This window comes from Lissotriton helveticus, chromosome 5_1 (assembly GCF_964261635.1).
Source record: "Lissotriton helveticus chromosome 5_1, aLisHel1.1, whole genome shotgun sequence".
NCBI lineage: Eukaryota > Metazoa > Chordata > Amphibia > Caudata > Salamandridae > Lissotriton > Lissotriton helveticus.
This window is the reverse complement of record NC_136065.1, coordinates 1,672,512,294-1,672,536,029: the sequence shown is the minus strand read 5'-3', so window position 1 is coordinate 1,672,536,029 and position 23,736 is coordinate 1,672,512,294. Positions and strand designations below refer to the sequence as shown.

At 43.3% G+C, this 23,736-nt stretch overlaps 1 protein-coding gene across 4 annotated transcripts in view; it reads left to right on the top strand.

The window, feature by feature from the left end:
* The window catches only part of ACIN1 (apoptotic chromatin condensation inducer 1), a 1,432,530-nt gene that overhangs the window by 524,253 nt on the left and 884,541 nt on the right, over window positions 1–23,736 (top strand). The gene's annotated exons all lie outside the window — the stretch shown is intronic.

The window sequence follows — 23,736 nt, the reverse complement described above, 5'->3', positions numbered from 1 at the left end:
GCTATTTAAAGCTAACAGGAGAAAGCAACAGTATAGGGTTTTATGGCAGTGAATGATAGAAAGCGAACAATAACAAAGTGAAAATTATGGGTGGGTATAATAGACCAACAAGGAAGTATTAAAAATAAAGATGGACCAGATGGAAGGAAAAAGCATGGGTAGAGAAATACAATTGTGAATTAAAAAGAGGACAATGGAGACGTTAGGAGAGCAGAGCAGCAAAAGAAACTGAAATGAGAATGCAATAAAGGAAAAAAGAGAAGGCGCTGCCACAGTAGCATAGCAAGGATGCCCTGGGCCCTGGTGCAAGCAAAGAAAATGGCCCCTTTGAGTGCTGCTAGTGAAGTAAAATACAGCTATTGTCAGGGTTTAATGGCCTCCTTAGGGCTCTGGGCCCCGGTGCCACTGCACTTGCTTCACCTATGATAGCTATGCCCCTGGGTACTGGGTGCGAGGCTGAGGGTACAGCCAATAATAAAAAGTCTGCACACATCAGTGGTGACTGCAGGAGTCACTTGGCTGCCTTTTGGTTCCTGCACAAGGCCCAGCGGGTGCTTGCATGAGTTCTGTTGGGAGCTTGCCTTGTTGCATACCTGTAGGGGACAGTTGTTTGCCTGCAGTGATTTGGTTGGTTGTCTGCAGGAACTAAGCTGAGTACTTACAGGAGTTCAGTTTTGTGCCTGTAGCTCAGTTAGCTAAGGGCAGGACCTCAGGGGCAGAAGATATGGATTGCACATTTTTAAAAAAGCTGATCTGTATTCATATTGAATGATCCATTATCACTATTGACACTTTATTTCACGTCAATGCTTTAAAATGTTGGGAGTAAATGAGTTGCTTGACAAAGACAGTGGAAGTCAATAGTGAGCTGAGGCACCCTGTCTTCCATTTATTTAATTTGAAAGTGAAAAGAAGGCAGAGCAGCCAATGAGAATTTGATAAGCATCAATATGTGCATAGGTAAATGACGGGGACGCTCATGGATAATTGAACAGAAAACAAGAACTAACAAAGTCAATAGCCTATTTTTTAATCTGTATTTGGAGACATGCATATACAGGCATTAATGAAGACGGGTGAGTGAAGCATTGTTGGAATATAACACACCATGGGAAATATTTCCAAGGAACATCACTGGAACGGGAAACATCATTTACTACGAAGTAATTACCACTAATAACGTTTTCCACGAGTCACTTACCACGAAAACGTCTTTTAAACGCGGGTGCCTTCCACGACCTCCACTACCACGCAAGTACGTTCTGCGTGGGCTTTGGGGGGGAGACGTGGTATTCCTTCCAGTCGTTCTGCGTGGGCTTGGGGGCTGGGGAGGGGCTGGGGGGGTCTCCCCCCCCAAAAAAAAACAAAAACAAAGGAGCAGGTTACTTCGAAAATAAAAATACGCACTTCAGTACCACTGAAGAAAAAAGAAAGTGCCTCCCCCAAAGACGTGCCGTGTACGTCAAAATAGCAGTCCGTTTTTAATGTTGGTAGACGTGTTTTGACGCTTGTTTCGATGGTGGATGGAAGGAAGGGCTGAAGGTGTAAGGTAAGTAAATAATCTTTATTTAAAATATATAAATATTTAAGCGCACAGTAAAATAAAAGAATTTATAAATCTAGGGTAATTTGTTGTTTTTGAATGTTGAAAAAAAACGATCGAATGGGTTAAGCAGTTACTACAAACTCTAGACATACTTTTTTTGCCTATCAATTTCATTATGTTTCATTTGTGCTTAGTGGACGTTTCTACGCGTGTTATAATCCATTGTTGTAAATTCCAGCGTGGTAAAGCCACTTGCGAACTAAAATTCGCGTGGTAATGCCATGCGTGGAACTTGCAATCGTGGTAACATCATATATTCCACTGGAACATCACTTTTTACCACACTCCTGTGCTGCTAAAAGACACAGAAAGCACTTCTATTCCGTGCGCTGTCCTCCATTCCCTAACCTTACCCCCGGAATGACCTGCATTTTATCTTTTCAGTCGTGCCACCTCAAAAAACTGTGCATAAACTAGGGAAAACGTACCTGCTGCTGCTTGAATCTTCCAACGACACGCACGCAGCTCAAGGAGAGTTGAAAGTAAAAGTTTACTCTCACACGACCTGCCCCTCGTTTATGTACTGAGACTGGGAGAGAGCCGGTTCGTGTGAACAGCTTGTGGTGACCTGTTGAGGTGTAGGTCACTGGATGCATTCATGCACGTCACTACGTACGTTGGTGCGCACATTGCGTTAAAAACAGGACCGTTTACAAGTCTGCCATAGATAGGCTGGCTCTGCTGCATGATAAACGCTTGCAGGGCCGTCATTGGTAGCGCTTTCGCGCGCTACCAGATTGACGGCCCGGGACCCAAACATGAAGGTGCACTTTGAAAATAAGCTGCTGGTGGTGCGTGCAATGCAGTAGCATTCACACACATTGGCCCACCACCAAGGCTTAATTATGCTGCGCAACGCACTTTGTTTGGCTGCCAATAATAATTACTCTTGTGTTCATTCTGATACTGCTGAGGCGCCGCCCGGCCACCCCCAAAATAGTGCCGCCTGGGGGTAAGAATACGTCATGGACTCCCTCAGGTTTCTAGTTTTCATAAATTGCTGGGTAGGTTTTCCTGAGTGGCAGTGCAGCCTGTGCCAAAATATCTCCACTACCCGTATTGCCGATTTCTCCATGTTCTTTTTTGGGGCCTTTTGTGTTGTGGGTGTTAGACTCAGCCACATAAGTGCGGTACAGTTTTTATTGAGACTAGTGGAGGAATGTATGATTGTAGGAAATGTTTGAGGTTTGCAGGGCATTGCGAGTAAGAAAACTAGGCCTTGGAGTAATTTTAATTATGCCATAGTAATCAGAAAATTCAGTAAAAGGACGATTAAGCATGCTCACTTATTTAAGAGTAATCTGGGGAGAAAAAATATTACAGCAAACGCACTTTTAGCAAGAAAAGTGCGCGTCCTGCTATTTAGCTGTTTTGCATTTAGCACTATTTATTTAGGGTAAAAGGCGTCCTTGCATCTATTTTGGACACTGGGGTACATTTTGTGCTAAGAAACTATAGTTAAGTGCCTGGACTAAGTGGTGGGGTAAATCCTATCCCAAGTGTACATTTAGAGAGTATGAGCGGGTCCTTCGACTCCTATTCATGTTCTATTGCATTTCGGGCTATTTCTTAGAGAAAACTGCATCCTCACGTCCATTTTGGACACCGGGGGCATGGTTACACTAAGAAAATTGCGCTAAATGTAGAATTACTCTTCTTGCATAATTGTGCGGAATCTCATGGAAGTTTTAGGAAATTAAGTGTGATTGCGATAGTCATGCCTACCCCTAAAGAAAAAAATTTCAGTTCCACGCACGGCACATCACTTTGGAGACCCCTAGGTGTCTAGTTTTCAAAATGTCTGTGTCTTGTTGTATTTTTCTGGGTGGGAGAACATGCACCTAACTAGTATAACCATTTGCCATGGAATTTAGGAGGAAATTTGGATTTACTCAGACTCTGTAGGCCCATATGTTAAATCTGTGTCCAAAAGAATCGACATTTCCTCAAGCTTGCCATAGGAATGGGATGCTCCACACCCCAAGTAAGCAAATAGACAGTTGGGTTTTAGGGCTGGAAGATAGGTCCAACGCCATATTTTGATTCTACAACAAAAAATATATCCTTTGTTTCCAGTGAGCCTTATGTCCTCCAGGGGACAGATTGGAGGTAAACTCCCCCACTCTACCTACAGAAGGACAACTTGATTGTTGGGCCCATTCAGGGGTGTGGGCACAACCCGATGCCTGGGCAGGCGGCCCCTTCACCACTTTTTTGGAACCATATTTTCCCTGGTGTCTTGTGGGCTTTCTACCCCCATGGGGCAGATTGGCGATAACCTCCCTAAATCTACCCCTGGTGGTGTAAAAAGGCTGTTGGGCTAAGGGATAACTCAGGCCCATGCACAGGGGGTGGCCACTTTTTTCACAAAAAATAAATACAGTGCAGCTACCATTGTCTAGTAGACTTTCTGCTCTCAGGGGACAAACTGGGGTAAACACCCTCTATCTGCCCCCTGAGGGGGGGGGACAGAAAGACGGATTTGTCCCAGGGCAGGGTGTAGCACAGGCCCAAGCCATGAGGGTTGCAACGCAAAATATATATATATATATATTTGTTACACATCCCTGGTGTCTAGTGACCTTTCTATCCCTGAGGGGCAGATTGGGGTTGAACATCCCATCAACCCTTTCCCCCCCAGAGGGGGACGGGCATAGCGAGCCTAAATGGCCTGGGGTGGTGAGGGACCACATACCCATGCCTAGTGGGCTTCCTGTCCCCATGGACCAAACAGATTGGGGGTGAACACCCTCCTACACCCCAGGAGGGACAGAAAGATTAATGAGGCTTGGAGCAGGAGGGAGCACAGGCCCATGTAATTGGGGCTGCTCTCCCCCCCAAAATGTACAGCTTTAACAGCCCTGGTGTCTAGTGCACTCTTTCTGCCACTCCCAGTGGGGCAGATGGGGATGATATCCCCATCTGCCGACTAGGGGATGCAGAAAGAATAACTGGGCCCAGGGCGGGGAAAGCACTGGTCCACGTCAATGAAGGCACTCCTTGCACCTCCCCAACAGTTACACTATAAAAATGTCCCTGGTGTCCATTGGTTTTTAAAATGGGTAATTAAAAATCTACATACACACATAATAGTGCCTGCAGCATGCAGCTCTTTAATTTCAAAGGCTCTTCAACCCAAACCCCTGCCAGACCTCACTTCCCCTTGGTTATGGGTCTGTTTGAGCCTCTTTTCAGCTCCTCCATAAAAAAAATACATGTCGCCAAATAGGTTTGTCAGACATAGCAATTAAAGTGCCTTCTTAGATCATTATCATTCCTGCCCTGTTCACACAGCTGTACTATTTAGGAAAAGTGCTATCAGAACTACAAGCATCCACATTAACTAACCAATTATATTGCTGTCATTTTGCTTTGCTTCTATCTTCCAATGAGACCCCATCTGGCATCCAAAGCTCCAGTCCTCTGGCAAGCAAGCATTATGATGGTTCACACAATGTATTGTATTCTTCTCTGTCTAAATGTGTTTCTGAGATCACAACAATCTAGGCAGTGCGTCTCTTAACATAGGACAAAACCATGTGTCTCTTCACAGGATTGATCATGATCTGTGTACCCCAGAAACACAATCGTGTAAGTCCTAGACACTGCATATCAGATCGAAAGGTCCACGTTGTCTCGTGCAGATTCTGTAGTTCCCTAGGGATGTGCTGTCTTCCATAATGATAATAATAACTTTAAAAAATGTTTCATGCTTATCTTCTTCTCTTCCTAAGCACCGTAAATAAAGAATAACATGTCTTACTATTACTCAATGTAAAAACACTCTGTTTACTGACCTTGGAAGGATGGAATTCTATTCAATTTTGCAAGCATTGATACTTCTGACCTTCAGATCACTGCAAATGTCTGCAGCAGTGTGAATACTATATGCTATCATGCAATGCTACATGTATAACTATAAGTGAACTAAGCTATGGATCCACAAAAACACGTTGGGACTCTTTTAGAGTCTGGTGAATGGCCCTGCAGATCAGTGGAAGCCAAGTCATCCATCTGCCTGATGGTGATCCCTGTGCCTTCAGTGGAGCCACTACTCCAGCATCTCAGTTGAATGCACTGACAATTTGTCAAGTGGGCACCAAATTTGATGTGCTAACTTGGCAACGTATTTTGTTCTCTAAGAAGTATCTTGGAACGCAAGAGTTTGTTCTTGCAGAACAAAATAACAGTGACGCTGAGGGCTATTGTGTGATTTCTACCCGTGACTGCCAAATGTGGCAAATGAAAACATTTGAAAGAGTAGGTGACCACCCTAAAAAGGGTGGAGAATTTGGCAAATTATGTTGCAATAGCAACTACGGTCCATAAGAACTGCATTTTTGTTTTACTCATGCTCCTTCAATTTGACCAGGATCATACAATGTACCTAATATTCATTTAATGCAGTTTCCTCTTGTCTTGCTCAGAAGCATTTCTCAGTCTTTAACCCTGCTATGTCTAGATTAGGAATATAAACATCCTTGTACATTTATACAATATTGGTGTTTTTACCTAACTGCCGGGCTCCAGATGCAGATCTGGGCACCAAAAACCTCATGCGCTTTTTGTTGAAAAGTGGCTGCATATTCCTTTGGTCACTAATCTTGTCTTGATCCAGTCTCATGAAACATTACCATGTTAGAACAGTTCGCTTATTTTGGCAAGCCTTCCAAATAAATATGCAAAAACAACAATTGATGGACAGAATGCAGAACAATGTCATACATTCACCCCAGTACAGAGATCTGGGCCTAAATCCATCTTTTTTTTGCACTCCACATCACCCCAGGTCAGACATGCCATATGCAAATCAGCCTTGACCCTGTGCCTCATGGGAACAGTCCAGCCCGAACTGCCAAGCCATGTCTTTCCTGGACCGGAATCAAGCATCCAAGGACCGGTTTTTGGCTATCAGCCTTCATCAGCCTGGATAGCTTGACTCCAGTGGTGTGGAGAGCATGGGACTCACGTCTGAGCATACCCATCCCACTCGGGGTGACAAATGCAAAAACAACAATTGATGGACAGAATGCAGAACAATGTCATACATTCACCCCAGTACAGAGATCTGGGCCTAAATCCATCTTTTTTTTGCACTCCACATCACCCCAGGTCAGACATGCCATATGCAAATCAGCCTTGACCCTGTGCCTCATGGGAACAGTCCAGCCCGAACTGCCAAGCCATGTCTTTCCTGGACCGGAATCAAGCATCCAAGGACCGGTTTTTGGCTATCAGCCTTCATCAGCCTGGATAGCTTGACTCCAGTGGTGTGGAGAGCATGGGACTCACGTCTGAGCATACCCATCCCACTCGGGGTGACAAATGCAAAAACAACAATTGATGGACAGAATGCAGAACAATGTCATACATTCACCCCAGTACAGAGATCTGGGCCTAAATCCATGTTTTTTTGCACTCCACACCACCCCAGGTCAGACATGGCCATATGCAAATCAGCCTTGACCCTGTGCCTCATGGGAACAGTCCAGCCCGAACTGCCAAGCCATGTCTTTCCTGGACTGGAATCAAGCATCTAAGGACCGGTTTCTGGCTATCAGCCTTCATCAGCCTGGATAGCTTGACTCCAGTGGTGTGGAGAGCATGGGACTCACGTCTGAGCATACCCATCCCACTTGGGGTGACAAATCCCCATTTGTACCGCTTTGGCCGCCATAAGTGTGGCAGGGTATGCTCAGACGTGAGTCCCTTGCTCACTTTGCCACTGGAAGCTTGTTTCCGGTCCAGGGAAGGCATGGCTTGGCAGTTCGGGCTGGACTGTTCCCATGAGGCACAGGGTCAGACTGATTTGCATATAGCCATGTCTGAACTGGGGTGGCAGAGTGGGCTAAAGAACGGTGATGGATCAAACCCAGATCTTTTGACTGGGTGTGAGTGTTTGATTGGTTCAGATGCTCCGTCCATCACCACCCCCTTTTGTTCCAAATAAATATGGCACTGAGACCAGCCCATACGTGTCTTCAATCATGACTTTGATTGGTGTGAATCACATTCAGTTGTGTTTCCAGATCTGCCACCATGTTCTACCTTTTTCTTGTAGCTAACTCTGCCACTTCTCATAAGTCACTTTGGAGCAAGTAATCCTCTGTGCCCCCTCTTTCAGTTTTGGTATCCAGTGAAATATATGAGTCTTGTATTGGATTTAATATTTCTATAGTGTAAGCCCCTCTTTGCTGCCGGACGTGAGGAGTGACCACAACAGTATCTGTAATCGTACATTTTTTGGACTAGATATCCTGCCCTTCACCATTTCGGGGCATTGTGAATGAAAGAATGAATAAAATTTGACTTGTAAAGCGCACAGGGAACGCCAAGGATTGTCCCGGCGCTGTGTTTATCGGCCACCTACAGAGTGCAGTCTCTTTGTTGAAAAAGGCTGTTTTTTAACTTTTTCTTGAACAATGAAATAACCTTCAATGAGCACAGCTCAAGAGGTAGCTTGTTCCACGTATTTGGCCCGACATAAGAGAAGACCCGTGCGAATCTTAGGGGTTCTCTCCAGAAGGCTATTAGCTGACTGCACGTTTCTAGCAGAGACGTAGAAGCTGATTCTGTTCCTAAGGTAGGCTGCACCTGTATGGCGAAGTACCTTATGGACCAGAACTAGTGATTTGAAGAGAATTCTCTTCCTTATTGGGAGCCAGTGAAGGGCACGCAAGTGCGGGAACATGTTCGTTCTCGGAGACAGGCTAAGGAGAACGCGGAGTGCCGTATTCTGGACCACCTGCAGTCTGCTGAGCTGGTAGTCAGGAAGTCCCAAAATACAAGCCATTTCCATAGTCCAGCCTAGAGGGAATAAGTTTCTGGACAACCACCTTTCTTGCAGAAAATGAGAGTAAATGCAAAAACTTTTTAGTATACGCAGAAGCCCGAAATATGGGCCTAACACAACTTTATTTGTGTATGGAAGGAATATAAGTTAGCAAATTTGACGCCCAAGTTCTTATCTGCTCTCCCGTGAGGGCCTGGGGGTGGGGCATCTTTTTTTTTTTCGGAGTTTTATATAGCGCGAACTAGAACCGAACCGAATCAGTTATCAGAGCGCTTTACATAGCACCAGTTACGTTACATGAGGACACACTTTCATTTTTATTTAGGCACGGGGAGATTAAGTGATTTGCCCAGAATCACAGGGGGTTTTTGGCGTCGTTACCGAGACTCGAACCCAGATCCCCAGGTCCGAGGTCGAGCGCCTTAGCCGTTAGGCCAACCCCTCTCCCCAAAAGGTTTTGGGGAGAGGGGTTGGCTCTTTAGGCCAAAAGGTCTGCCATGTTTTCCAGGCGTTGTGACTGAAGAATAGTATTAGCGTTACATTATAGTTGATGGGCCAGCTATCCACCCCCTCCCTCCCAGCAAAGAAAACCTGTCATTTGGCCAGTTCACCAACCACAAATTTAAACAAGGGGAAGGCGACTACAGTAGGAAACGGAAAATCTGCAACTATAAAGACACTTAGGGCCACTAATACAGAAAAAATATCGAAATTCACCAAAGTAACAGATTGGCAAATAAAGAAATTACATAATAGGTTGGCAACTTTGGAGAATTCACTCAAGAAGGAATTGGAGGTTATAAAATCGGGGATTTCCAAATTTTAGATAGATGGAAAGGAAATATTAGCCCAAGTAAAGATACAATCCAGTTATATTACTATATCCCACAATCAAAAATACCGGCAACTATGATACTAGACATTGCCCCTTCTCACTAACCCTCGGTCCAGGGTGAATGCCACAACCCCCTATGGATCAAGAAACCTGTATACACATAATTCTACATCCTCCACTGGAAGCAACGCCATATGTAATCATAATGAGAAGTGTACCTAAATTGAGGCCAAATGTCATAGAAACATGTATCGAGCTAAACATAAGGTGATACATTCGCTGGCTAAACAGTCCTGGAGCACAAACTTACTTGCCCATGAAATAATAATGGTTAGAAGAGTTGGCTGGATAGGCCTCTCGAAGAAAACCAGTCAGGGCGACTGGTTCGTTGTGAACTTTTTATCCCCCCGGCTGCTCGGAACTTTACTTTTTGCACTGGGATGTAGACGTTGCCCCGAGACCGCTAGAGGAACTTTTTAGCCGAACATCTGGGTTTCTTTTATAGGCCAGAAATGTTTTTGGGTAGGGTTTACACTCCTGCACAAATAGAGCTATTAGCTGATCAGAATACTATCCAACATTAAAACAAAATCAACTAACAGACCATAGATAACAATCCCGACTGCAAACCGGTTATTCCCCCTCTCGAATTGTGACGCTCAGGATTGACAACTGGGTGGGGAGGGGAGGAAGGGTAGTAACCCCCTCAATGTACATCATGTAGATTGTGAAATACAGATTCCAGATCGGGGTATACAGACTTTTACAAAAATAGGAAACACAAACCTTGTAATTAAGACATGGAATGTTGCGAGAGTAAAGAATAAATTTGCAAACCCAGAATGGTTGGAGGCTATTAGCTAAACCAACATAGTCTGCCTGCAAGAAACGTGAGCAACTGGTGATTTTTATGTGGAGGGTTTCACGTCATTTCCTACACCGGCACCCCCTCAGAGGGAGGGCCGGCTAAGGGTAGCCTGGCAGTTTTAATACCTACAACCACACCAATTGAAATTATTTAGGTCATATATGTCTTCCCCCTCCTTCCAATTCCTTCACCTACAAACAGAAGAGAAGTTAAACCTTGTTTTAATTAATTTCTATAACATTGTTTTTGATAAAAAAACAAATTAAATGTTATCATTGGCTTTTAAGTAAGGAAAATGAATTTTATATCAAGGAATATTATATATTAATATGATTTGGGGATTTTAATTTCAGTTCATGTAGTAATAAGGGACCTAAAGGCTGTGGCTGCGTAAAAACAAATGGGGAAGGAATGATGCATTTTTAATATAACCCATACGGAGAGGCATTTATTGAACTAATTTTTAAATATAGTTTGGATCTGTTAGAATATCGTAGAGAGGAAGAACGATCGTCAGTCCCAACATATTATGGGAATGGTAGAAGTTCTGTCATTGACCATAATATTTTGGTGACTGAAGATGGGCAGCAGCTAATAGAATCATTTGATATCACCCCAAGTGTCCTCCTTGACCGTGTTATTATGATAGTGATCCGCAATATAAATATTGTAAGGTCTAACACAGGGCAGAAATGGAATTCGTTTTAAAATGGGTAAATGTAGGTATTATGGCCAATACAGGGAAAATCATGGCAGAAAATCTAAGAGATTTTAATGTATGCAGGGATCCGGAGTCCTTATCACTGTGTATTATGGTAGCCTTTTGTAAAATCATGGTAGAAATTTCAGAGAAATTAAGATACTCCCCAGAAGCAAAAGATATAGGAAGAGGGGATGGTTCGATAATGACTGTTCCGCGATAAACAGGAAATTAAGGAAAGCCCTACGGGACACACCGAGAGACAGGGAAAAAATGTGTAGATTAAGAGCTGTGTATAAATCGGCCCTAGACAAAAGGGAAAGAGAGCTGAAAAATAAGATCTGGGATGATTTACCTGAGGCTGCCAAATTAAAGGATAATTCCCTTTTTTGGAATACAATAAATTAACGTTTCCTGAAAGATAGAGGAGAACCAGGGGTGGAGGTATCCATACAACAGAGGGACTGGTTATAGCATTTTGGCACTATTTTTAACCCGGATAATTTCTCCCTAGAGTTGTCAACCTCAACCATATATTTTATTGATGCTGTAGACATCCCTCTCATGAGTTTAGAAGAAGTCACTAATGCCCTAACTAAAGCTGTTAATGGAAAGGCCACGGGCCCAGATGGGGGTGAGTGGAAAGGGAAGAGTAAAAAAGAGGACACATCATGTAAAGGGACAGAGATTAGCTGAGGTTCAAATGATGTCATACCTGGGAACACAATTTACTGCATTAGGACTTTGGTATAGCCAAATAAATATCTCTAAAATGAAATTTCTGAGTGCCATTGAATCCATTTTTAGATATGCGAGTAAAATATGCCATAAACCAATTAGGGAGATACTGATACTAGTTAAAACTAAATGCTTCCCAAGTGCTGGTTATGGGGCGGCTTTGTGAGGGTGTACTGACTGTGCTCCGTTGCAAATTCTTGAGAGTATATTCTTGGCTCGATTGTTGGCTGTCCAAAAAACGAGCTCAACATACATAACTCATAAGGAAGTGGCAGTTCATTTTTTTAGAGGACGACCTACATATTAGCCCTATCATTTTTGTGGTATAATATATGGAGTAAAGCAAGGACTGAGTTCACAAAAGCTATAATATTAAACTGCCTCATGCTAGATGCATGGAAAAAAATAAAATGGTTCACCTAAGAAAAGTGGACAATAGTATCGGTGTCAAGGATACAGACAAAGTCTTAAAATACTCCAAAATGTATGTTAAATCTATACTACGGGGAAAGAGAGATATAGAAAGAGATACCCAAGAAAGCAAAAAATCCTCGGTGCGTAGATATTTGCTGAGCCCTGTACAGGTGGCTTGCAAAATTACCTGAGAATTGTTAAGATCAACCAACACTGGTACTACCTCACCAGATTACTTTTAGGAACATTGCACTTAAGAGTTGCCTTTCCAAAAATTGGGGCATGGACTGACAACTTACCAACCTGCCCATGTGATGGTTTAACTAGCCAAAGCACAACACACTTTATTTTATTCTGCAGTTTTTATAAAGATCTTAGGAAACAATTTTTAGCGCCAATTTTTAAAACTGGCAACTATATACTATCAGGATGCTTTTAATTTTTTTATGTGCTCTGAAAAATGGAGATATCTGTCTATCTGTTATAGCATTCAGGGCCGGACTGGCCGTAGCGGGCACAGGGCATTTCCCGGGGGGGCTTCAAGAATGGGAGGCCGGTTTTGGGCTCCTGGGGGGCCGTTTTTGTTAGAGGGCCGTTTTTGCAGCATAGCTGCATTATCGGCCCCTGTAACAAAATCGGCCGAAACCAGCCCAGGCAAACAGCTCGGCCCCCAACCCCTCCGAGGAGCTGGCCGAGCACTTTGCCAGGGCCGGTTTTTGTGCCCAGTTCGGCCCTGATAGCATCCATTATATCTGCCTTGGTTAGAAGAAAAAGCCTTTCTCATTTGGAAGCCTTAACTTATAAGGCTACTTTATAAATCCATCCCCCATGATCGGTTTTGAGCCTCATGATACTAAATGGATTGATTATTGTACTGAAATTCATATAACCGAATTGCTGTGTAGGACCTGGCCTGCCTTCAAGAGATGGATCCCATGATGCTAATCATAAATGTCACAGGTTACTGACTTTGGGAACGGGCATTCAGACATGAGTTTTGTACGTTTTAAGTTAATTAATAATCGTATTGTTTAATTGTCTACTTTATGGTTTTATTTCTATAAACTGAATAAAGATTTTTTTTTTTTAATAGTTGATGGGTGGTCATCCAGTGAAAAACAGCTGTAAGGCAGGTTTTGATGGGCTCTCCCGCAATCTCTTCTCCCCTCCCACAAGAGAACAGCAGCTGAGTATCATCAGAAGGTACATCAGTAAACGGACTGACCAGATTCTGTAGAGCTAGCTGCCTGGGTGCCACAGATCCAGCCCCCGAAGCTTTCCACCAACAGTGTCTTTGAATCGACACTCACTGCAGTGGGTCAGACTCGTTTTACTGTTACACAGGCAGGAGAATAAAAAGGTGCAGATTTAAAAAAGAAACAGATCAAGAAGACAACTTCTGCATCTGTGTACCCAGGATCTCAGAACAGCATAAATCCTCCTGCAATTCAGGAAGAAATTGAAAAAACATCTGTTGAAGGAGCAATATCCATAAGCACTAGAACTTACTGCTGTCTCCTTCTCTGACGACTGCATTGTCCCTGGACTCTCTGCCTTGTTTGGATCTCTGTTGCTTTCCAGTTAGGTTTGCGCTATGTAAGTACCACTATGTGCCTATTGTTGGGACAGGAATGTTACCTGCATGCTATATGGAAAAGTTCCCCTGCCCTGTTTGCCCAAATACATGTATATCTGGGATCCTGACTTTTATTTTGACACCGATGCTAATCTAAGCTTATGTGCAGTGGTCTGTGCCTGTCCTGACTATACAAAGCCCTGGAAATATCCTTATACTAGAGGGTCCCCAAACATGCCCTCATAGTGAAGCTATCCCTATCCTGGCTATAGCACATAAAACTTGGTGTGACCAGACCATTTAGCCTGTATCACTGAGAGGTTGGCCTACAGGCCCCTCTTTTTAAAGTTCCACTGCTATGTGTATGTCCAGAACCTTGCGTTGGCATCCCATGTGTATGTCGAATGCCTGAACATATGTAGGCCCTGTGATTCCCAAAGTTGATGAGTTAATGGACTGGTTGGCAGTCGCAGCTGGTGTCAGGGCAAAGTGGCGGGTTGGAGGAGCTGCCACTGCCAGTTGAGTGCTGCTTGGTATCAGTGGCTACTGGCAGATCACTGTAGTGTAGTTTCCAGTCTGTGCACGATCAGCGCCAGCGCTCTGTGTATGTGTAAACCCTCAGGACGCTTCCTCACAGCCTGTGCGCTATGTGTAACGCCGTTTTACAATAGAGCTTCTCTGTGGTACTTGACCCAGATGCTCCTGGCGCTAGATGTTCCACAGACTCCTATGCTGCAGACTAGGGTTCTCCAGTGTTGGTGCACAAGGCTACAGACCAGCCATCTTTTCACAACACCCTGGTGGTACGTAAATATTTTGCGTTTAAATTAACTGTGCATACATGTATCTTGTTTGAATAGCCTGAATATTTGGCATGACTTTGTCCTTGTGGACAAATGTTGGGCACTCCCTATGCTAGAGATTTCCGGAGACTAAAGGGTTACGGTTCCTGTAGGTCCCACTAGTATCCCTTTTTACAACCTTTTACCAGCTTACTGCTACAAGGGACCCTCGAAGCCTGCAGCTTTCAGCCACGCCTCTGAGAGGAGCAATGTCTGGGCTGTAGATGTGATGATGTTCTCCTTGTAATTACCTTGCCTCTAGTTGTTGTGGAGCACCAAGGAAGAGACCCCTTAGGTGACCTTCCACAGCCTGTTTAAGTTTGACAGTTCATCTTCTCATAGTCATATTGGTTAAGTATCCGGCCCTTCAATCAATTAATCAGGTAGCATTTATACAGCACACAGCTGCTTCATAAGAAGCGTCTTGGTGCTATCTGCAAGACAGACTGATGTACCAGTAGAAGAACTGTTTGATCTAGGCCTTATCAGAAAGGTTTTTAATTATTTTTAGGTCAAGCCTGGGCAGCACCTGTGCTGCTCTGCAGGCCAAACTGTATTGGAGTATTGACTATAAGCCCCATCCACTCTCCGCCCATATTTGTCATTTGCTTATCATTGTCCTTCGTAAGTGCTGGCTTCTGATTCATTAATAGGCTTGTCAGCTCCCTTTTAGTACCGCCTTGTCTTCATTTGTAACGTCCTTTGAGGACTGGCCCTTTTACTTCGGTTGTTACATAGTAGTCTTATTAACTCTGTAAACACTATTTTTTTTAAATTGTTTCTCCTACTGCAGGCACTACATGTTTTCTTGCAACATTCAGCATGCTATGCTCGCTTTCACTGGGCGCTTTTACAAAAAAGCATTTGTTTTTCAACTTGACAAACACAGTTTTTTTGGGTAAAAGCGCCCCATACCGCGCTTTCAACTGAATAGCAGCCACTGACTTTTCTTTAGATTCGGCTCTTCTAAAGAAAGGGGTGTGGCCTCTATTAACGTGAAAGCGCAGCATGGAGCACTTGTAAACAGCAACCATTTGTTATCCAATAGGCCACGCATTTTAGAAACTTTGCCCTATTGGTATTGTAAATGACAATGCCTTTTAATATTGCAGGATTTTTAAACACAAAAGGTATCGTCATTTACAATGCCAATAGCTCAAAATCTCGCTATTGCGAGACCTATTGCATTGCAAATGCTTGTTGGATATTGTCTTTGAGGTTATGGGGTTGTCCTCATTGGAATGTCATGATAAAGTAAACCGTCATCCTACCCCACATGGTTGTGGTATAACACATGCTAGAGCCCAGTCCTTGAAGTATGAGTGTTTAATTGATTCTGGAACTAAGTCTGAAAAAGCTGGTCAAGTTTCCGTTTTCCCTTTTCGGCAATCCATTACAAAATCTGGTGGCCAGTCGTTTATGGACAAAAGCATATCGTACCCTTGAGTGAGTTCCACCGAAAAGACGATATTAATGAACCTGGGTATGCCCCCGCCAACTGCATTTGGACTTCGTATAACTAATGTGGAAAACCGTGGTGTCTGGTATTTCTACTCACTCAGTGCTACTCCCACCAGACAAGCCATCAAGTTCTGGTGCACTATCGTGACTTCAACCGGGCTTTCCAGATTGTCAATGCCCATTCCTCATTCAGAAGCAGAGTCCTTTAAAATCCGGGTCATGCCTGACCGTTAGTCCGGCTGCCTTCTTTTTCTTAAATTGAGGTTTTAATATCTTAGGCTGGTCTTCCTGTTAAATTATGTGATCAGATGCGCATTGTGAGTCTTTCCTTGGTTCCACATGCTCTTCTGATCTGCGCTCTGTTCGTCCTCCTTTCTCCGAATGTTTGTTGGATGAATCCTAAAAGGAACTAGGGGAATGTGTATCATTATTCTGATACCTATCAGGTGGTTTAACATTATCACGGTTACGTAGGTTGTAAAGTTTTTCTGTAGATTCCTGGTTAGGAGACCCTTCCCTTGATTTTGCTTTATCCTCATTTTTCTTATTGGCCCACTTCTTCTTCGTTGAAGAGGTGTGGTCTTGCTTAGAGTTATCCTTTACAGAATTACTATTTTAACAGTGGTTTCCCAGGTCTGGTCCCCAAAGTCTCAACCTAGTGTAGCATAGATTTTCTCAGATAATTTTAGGTAATTTGCGCTACTGCTTTGCAAGAGTCAAATCCCTCAAGTGTTGGCTTTTAGCTATTGCTGTAGCTTTCCCTTTAAAGTTACTCAACATTATGGTAGATACCGCAGCGAAATTGCCCATCGACTTCATCCCTAAATCCAGGTCCGGTGCTGCCCCGTGCTAATTCTGAACCTGTTTCAATACTTCAGGTACAACCGCCAGTGAAGGTGTACCTTGTGTTCTGGTATATACTGCAGCAAAGACCCTACCCCAAATAGCACAGTCCTCTAATGGAGGGCCATCCCCAATGGCAAGCAAATTGTTAGAATCCTGTGCTTTTCCTGCAAGCCCGTACGGAGAAGTACTGCGACAACTGGTTTGTCTTCTGTGCAATCCAAAACAGAATTTCTTCCCTTTTGATGGGAACTATTCCCATCACTGCATTCAGTGTTTGTGCGTTAATGCCTGGTGTGACCACTTGTGGTGGTTCAGCTTGAACAGCCCACACATTAGTAAGTGTTAATGTTTGCATCACAAACTATGTAAGGCATCTGTATATTTTGAATAGACTATTATATAATCCCCGTAGCTAGGCTGCGGTCAAATTATTTATAATGGGATTCTGTGTGTATCTGGCTAGGATTGGCTATTTTACCCTCTCGTTGCGGTGTGGCCCAGTCTCACTTTTTCGATAGTATGGACGAGGGCGCATCACACATGCCTTCCATGACCTAGGACCTCCTACCTCAACCATCAACTGAACTTCCACCAATCCGCTAGACACCTGTGCTCCTCTTCACTCGCCCTCACACACACCCCCACATCCGTCACGGCCGCATCGGTGGGCGCTCCTTCTCCTACAACGCTGTTAAAACCTGAAAAGACCTTCCCCTCCAGCTCCGCACAGCTCCCTCGCTGGCTGACTTCAGAAAGAGACTCAACACCTCGCTCTTCGACTGAGACGTAGCATCCAGATACTCATAGGGGTGACAGTGCCTTGCTTTACAAATGCTGTTTGATTGAGTGAAACCAATTAACATGTTCTTGGATAGTGGGAGGAACTTCTATTGCCTCACAGCGAGTGTACTCAGCTGGTATTTCATCCTTGTTGTATTTGTGAAATACCTGTGTGACATCATCTGCAGGTGGGAAGGTAACCCAGGAGTAGAATACCTCTTTTCTGTATGCTTTGTGTGCCTCTACCACAACCATTTTGTAGTAGTTTCTGTGTAACTGCATATCTGCAGTTTTCAGAGATGTTTAGGCCATAGTATGTAAGAAATTAGCTGTACAGTTCGGTTAACACAGTGGGAATTAGATCCTTTCAAGCTTGAACAACCAACAGCCAATACATAGGGTATACCTACTCAGCTGAGGAGGATATTGCCTACCACCAATGATGTCTCCAGTCTAAAAGGTGTGTAGGGATTTCTGAGGAAGCCCGATTGAACTACTCAGTTGATCCATACAAAATAAGAAAGTAACCATCGTTTGTGACACCATGTTGTGTAGTTTCTACTAATTAGTAAGAGCTGTCTGTTTGAGGACGACATAAATTCAGGATGGTGCCAGACTGATTCCATGCACCACGCAGGATATGTTGTCCCTTAGGCTAGCTAGCTCACAGTGCCACCGTTAGCACCCCTAGACCTAGGCAGGGAGCGCACAGTTTTGCAATTACTGAACATGACAACCCTGTTCCCTCCAGAACTGCGGTGATAGACCTAGAACGTTTTGCTGAGTCACTCATGTTCACTTGCTCAGAGAGATACACAAAGAATACACAAAGGGACGTTTTTCAATATTTATTGAACTGTAGTGATTCATGCATAGAAGACGTGCTGCAATGATTAATAGATAGAAGCACACAAAAGTTATAATAAGTGTCAAAACAGTGAATAAAACAAATAGTTCCATCATCTTGTTGAAACAACTTATATAGGTATACATATGCAGTATTAGAACAATCTAGTGTACTACTACGATACAAGTCCTAACCTACGTGTCTAGGGTGAAAATGTATGGTCTGTCAAGAAACTTTCTTCTGGCTGATCTAACCCCTTTACCTGGTGGGTAAAAGTGTAGGACCCTGTCTTGGTCACGAACTGGAAACCCATCATGCAGATGTCAGTCAGCAGCTAGGCGAAGGCTTCAGCATGCAGGGGCCCCTCGAAGTCAGCAGAAGAGTCTCCTCTGATTGTCTTTGGAAACAAAAGGTTATATATAGAAAAAGGTACCCTTGCATTGGGCCGAGATTGTGACCAGGCTGCCATTATTTGTATTCCACAGATAATTGTGTTGCCATATGGATGCAATAACAAGCACATTTGTATCATGCACGTGAGGGCCTTGCACTTAATGCCAAGGCAGTGTGATAGTATTCTCCCAAAGTTCTCTGTCAGCAAGATGGGTATTTCTTAAATACTACCCCACGTGTCACAAATGCAAATGTGTGTCAAACGTCAAAGTCTGTGTCACAAAGTGAAGGCAACTTCAGGAAAAAAAACAGGTATATATAAACAAGCATTGGAAATGCAATAGGTCTCACCTTTGATTAAGTTAAAGCCATTTGCTTTGCTAATGGTATTATATAGCAAAGCATTTTTAATGCTTGTTACTCATCCAAAAGCCTCCCCCTACTGCTATGACCTAAAAACAACAAAAAAATTCACTCTTATATCCCTCCACTAAATAACAGACTAACATGTGCACTTCTCAAATTCCACATCCCACTATACTAATTCACCACTAATCCTTTATGGGTTCCAGAGTAGCTTGCTACTCGCCAATAAAGCGTTTCAACACCCCATCAGGGGTACAAACGCTATATAAATGCAAACCTTTTTCCCTTTTCTACCCCTCCCCAACCCTTCTCAATCCAAATAACTTATCCACCACTCAAATTAATTTCATGTTTCACCATACTAATTCAACAGTAATCCTTATGGGTTCTAGAGTAGCGTGCTACTCGCCAAAAAAGCACTTCAAAACCCCCATCAGGGGTAGCAAGCGCTATATAAATACAAACATCTTTCCCTCTTCTAACCCGCCACCTACCCTTCTCCATCCAAATAACTAACTAACATATCCACCACTCAAATTACTTCATATTTCACAATACTAATTTTCCACATTAATCCTTTATGAGTTCCAGAGTAGCGTGCTACTCTCCAGAAAAGCTCGTCAACATCCATCAGGGGTACAGGTGCTATATGAATGCAAACCTTTGCTATCCTTCTCACTCCAAATAACTGACTAATATCCACTACTCAAATTACTTCCATATTTCACCATACTAATTCAAACCTTTTTTTCCTCTTCTATCCTTCTGCTATCCTTCCGAATCCAAATAACTGACTAACCTATCCATCACTTAAAATTTACTTGCATGTTTCACTATACTAATTCAACACTAATCCTCTGTGGGTTCCGGAATAGTGTGCTACTCGCCGAAATAGTGTTTCGACGCCTTGTCAGGGGTAGTAAGCGCTACATAAATGCAATTAAAAAGCAACCAGACATCAATATGTGAAAACAATTCAAAAGAAATTAAAAATAAAAGTTTAAAGCTAGGGTGAATGTTTAGAAGGAAAAAAATGCCCCATTGCAAAATACATTTTAGAAAACTGAGTAATAGCAGACACTGACATACTGTCCCGAGCACTGAAAAGGACTGCTTGCTGGTGAATCTGCACATGTGCAAACAAGTGCACAAGCAACATGCTGTTGCAGTGAAGAGAGCCACTGACTGAAGTGGGCTGACTCATTGCCCCATGATAAGCTATGGTGGGAAGAAATAAAATGTGAAGAATATTCGAACAAGCGTGGGCAATGCCAATAGACCACCTGATGAATACACTGTCAAGCCAGATCGAAAAATCCATGTAGGTAATGACTGCCCTACTTCCATCTGTGCTGGTGCCATAGAAAAACACCATAAATGATCTACCTATCCCAGACACTTTAATAGCATTGCAATATTGTGTGTGACCCTGAACGTTCAACCTCAGGCAGGTAAATAAATAAATTAACAGAATGGTCAAAAGGTGCATGGAGAGAAAACACTTTTTTGTGGAAGCACACAACTTTTGCCTAAACAAAACATGTATTCTTGGCTCCCAACACCTGGGTGGAGCCAAAGTCCCTCTCTAGTAATGCTCACATAATTGTCTGAAATAGGTACACTGGTATACCAGAACATAAAAAAATAATACATGGCAGTCGCCAGTAGGTAGTTATAGTTAGGACCTATTATCCATAGGAAAACCACAACATTCTATTGGCAATAACTTTGGCGTTGATTGATGAATCTTCTTGAGAGTTTCCAAACTTTTGGCCAGCTCAGTTCCGCTCTTTCCCTGAAAGTTTGAGGGTGTTTGGTAAAGCGGGGGCCGAGAAAAAAGGGGGGGTCCCAAAACGTGTTTTCCCCATGCAATTTTCCGTAGGACCTTTGGCCACGGCTACAGTCCGAACGGCTGAACGGAATGACACCAAATTTGGCAGAGATGTAGTCCTCAGTTCCGACTTGTGCCTTTTGCTTATATGGTGTCAATCTGTTCAGTAGTTCCTGAGAAAATTACAGTTAAAGTCATTTATATATCTATGGGCGTGGTGGATCCGCGGATTGTGCGAGGATTGGCATTGTACCATAAGCACACCGTCCCGATCACGCGCTCCATGCTAATTGGCTGTCAAGCGGTTGTAAACATTCGAAACCAGGAACTGTTGGCAGCCATTTTGTGCCTCTGTAGAAGCGAGGCTGAGGAAGTCAGTGGAATATGTGTTCAAAACGGAGAAAGGGGGCAGGGTAGAAATAATTTTACCCTCTAGACCTGCTTAGGGGTCCTAGAAGGACCCCCAGGGGCCACATTTTCTTTTTTTTTTTAAACAGGATGCTTGTAGGGCGCGTGGACTGTGCCGTAAAATAAATAAAATAAAAAGGAGTTTTTTAAAAATAATTAGTCTCCGGGGCTTTAAATTCCGGGGGCAAAATTATTAAATTTTATGTGGGGCCCAGAGGAGCCCCCCAGCCTCGGGGATCGTCAGTTCCCGGGGCTAAATAGAAATAAAATGGTGGGGGGAGGGGTCGAAGGTCCTGAAAGCCGCGGGGTCTATCACCCATCGGGTTTATGTATTGTGGGAGGGGGACTATGTGGCTCACCTCCTGTAGCCCACAGTTTAGTCACTATCCAATATATTTAGTGAGACACTATAAATTAGTCAAGTAAATAGTCAATCACACTGCTACTAAATCGTCCTTCTAGACAGTTATACATCCACTCATTCTTCAATGCATATTGCTATACATATAATAAATATTTAAATATGGAACCAAACCACATTCACTGGATGTGTCATTAGTGATGTCACTGACCATGTCATGAATAATGTAATATGTGACATCATCACCAGTGGATTGCGGGCGCAAGAGTTACAGTTAGTACAACTAACTATAACGGAGGAATTTCAATGGTTTTGTATGAGTGAAATGTCCAGCTAGCTATAACATTCCTAAAACCTATGTTTTTTTCAGTGAAAAAAAATAAATATATATATATATATATATATATATATATGCAAAAAAGAAGGAGAGAACTCTGGGTAGGTCTCAGTTTAGGTGGAAAGCAGCTCCTGTTAGAGCACTCTCAACACCAGCGACACTCTAGATCTGCTCACCTCAAATGTCTGTTTTTCTATCAAAGTTTTTAAGCATAGGATTAGACAGTGCTATCCATGCCGAGATAGAAAATGACAAAGTCTTTCGCCATTTAAACAGCAAAGTCTTTAAGCATAGGACTAGTACAGTGCAGTCCTTGCCGAGCTGTCAAATAACAAAAGCCATTTATCACTCCAGGCACAATATTACAGCTTTGAATTGGTAAAATACCAACTCAAGCCAACCTGAAATGAATAAAAGCAACCCCTGACACAGTGTTTCGCTCTAATTAGAGCTCTTCAGAGAGGTATAGCTTTGTCCAGACACAAGGGAGCACCCAGTATTAAGTCAAAACAAAACCCTTTCAGGCATAGAGTGACGCATAAATTATGCAAAAAAGAAGGAGAGAACTCTGGGTAGGTCACAGTTTAGGTGGAAAGCAGCTCCTGTTAGAGCACTCTCAACACCAGCGACACTCTAGATCAGCTCACCTCAAATGTCTGATTTTCTATCAAAGTTTTTAAGCATAGGATTAGACAGTGCTATCCATGCCGAGATAGAAAATGACAAAGTCTTTCGCCATTTAAACAACAAAGTCTTTAAGCATAGGACTAGTACAGTGCACTCCTTGCCGAGCTGTCAAATAACAAAAGCCATTTATCACTCCAGGCACAATATTACAGCTTTGAATTGGTAAAATACCAACTCAAGCCAACCTGAAATGAATAAAAGCAACCCCTGACACAGTGTTTCGCTCTAATTAGAGCTCTTCAGAGAGGTATAGCTTTGTCCAGACACAAGGGAGCACCCAGTATTAAGTCAAAACAAAACCCTTTCAGGCATAGAGTGACGCATAAATTATGCAAAAAAGAAGGAGAGAACTCTGGGTAGGTCTCAGTTTAGGTGGAAAGCAGCTCCTGTTAGAGCACTCTCAACACCAGCGACACTCTAGATCTGCTCACCTCAAATGTCTGTTTTTCTATCAAAGTTTTTAAGCATAGGATTAGACAGTGCTATCCATGCCGAGATAGAAAATGACAAAGTCTTTCGCCATTTAAACAGCAAAGTCTTTAAGCATAGGACTAGTACAGTGCAGTCCTTGCCGAGCTGTCAAATAACAAAAGCCATTTATCACTCCAGGCACAATATTACAGCTTTGAATTGGTAAAATACCAACTCAAGCCAACCTGAAATGAATAAAAGCAACCCCTGACACAGTGTTTCGCTCTAATTAGAGCTCTTCAAAGAGGTATAGCCCAGACACAAGGGAGCACCCAGTGTCTGGGCTATACCTGTGGAGAAGTGTGGCTCAGGGGTTAGAGGCGGCAGACCCGGAGCTGAGATCGGTCCTGGACCAGGGTTCAATTCCCCACCTCGGCGGGTCTTGGGCTAAAAATTCCGCGGATTCGATAATTCTCGGCCCGGTGCCTCCTCGACTCACGGGTTCACACTCTGCGACTCTGGGCAATAGCTTGCTTAATCTCCACAACGGCCCCTCGCGGCGGGATGCCTGACTTTCACCTTGTGGATACCCTGCTATCTCACAGGGGAATACCAGGAAGGGTTCCCTAAGCAAGC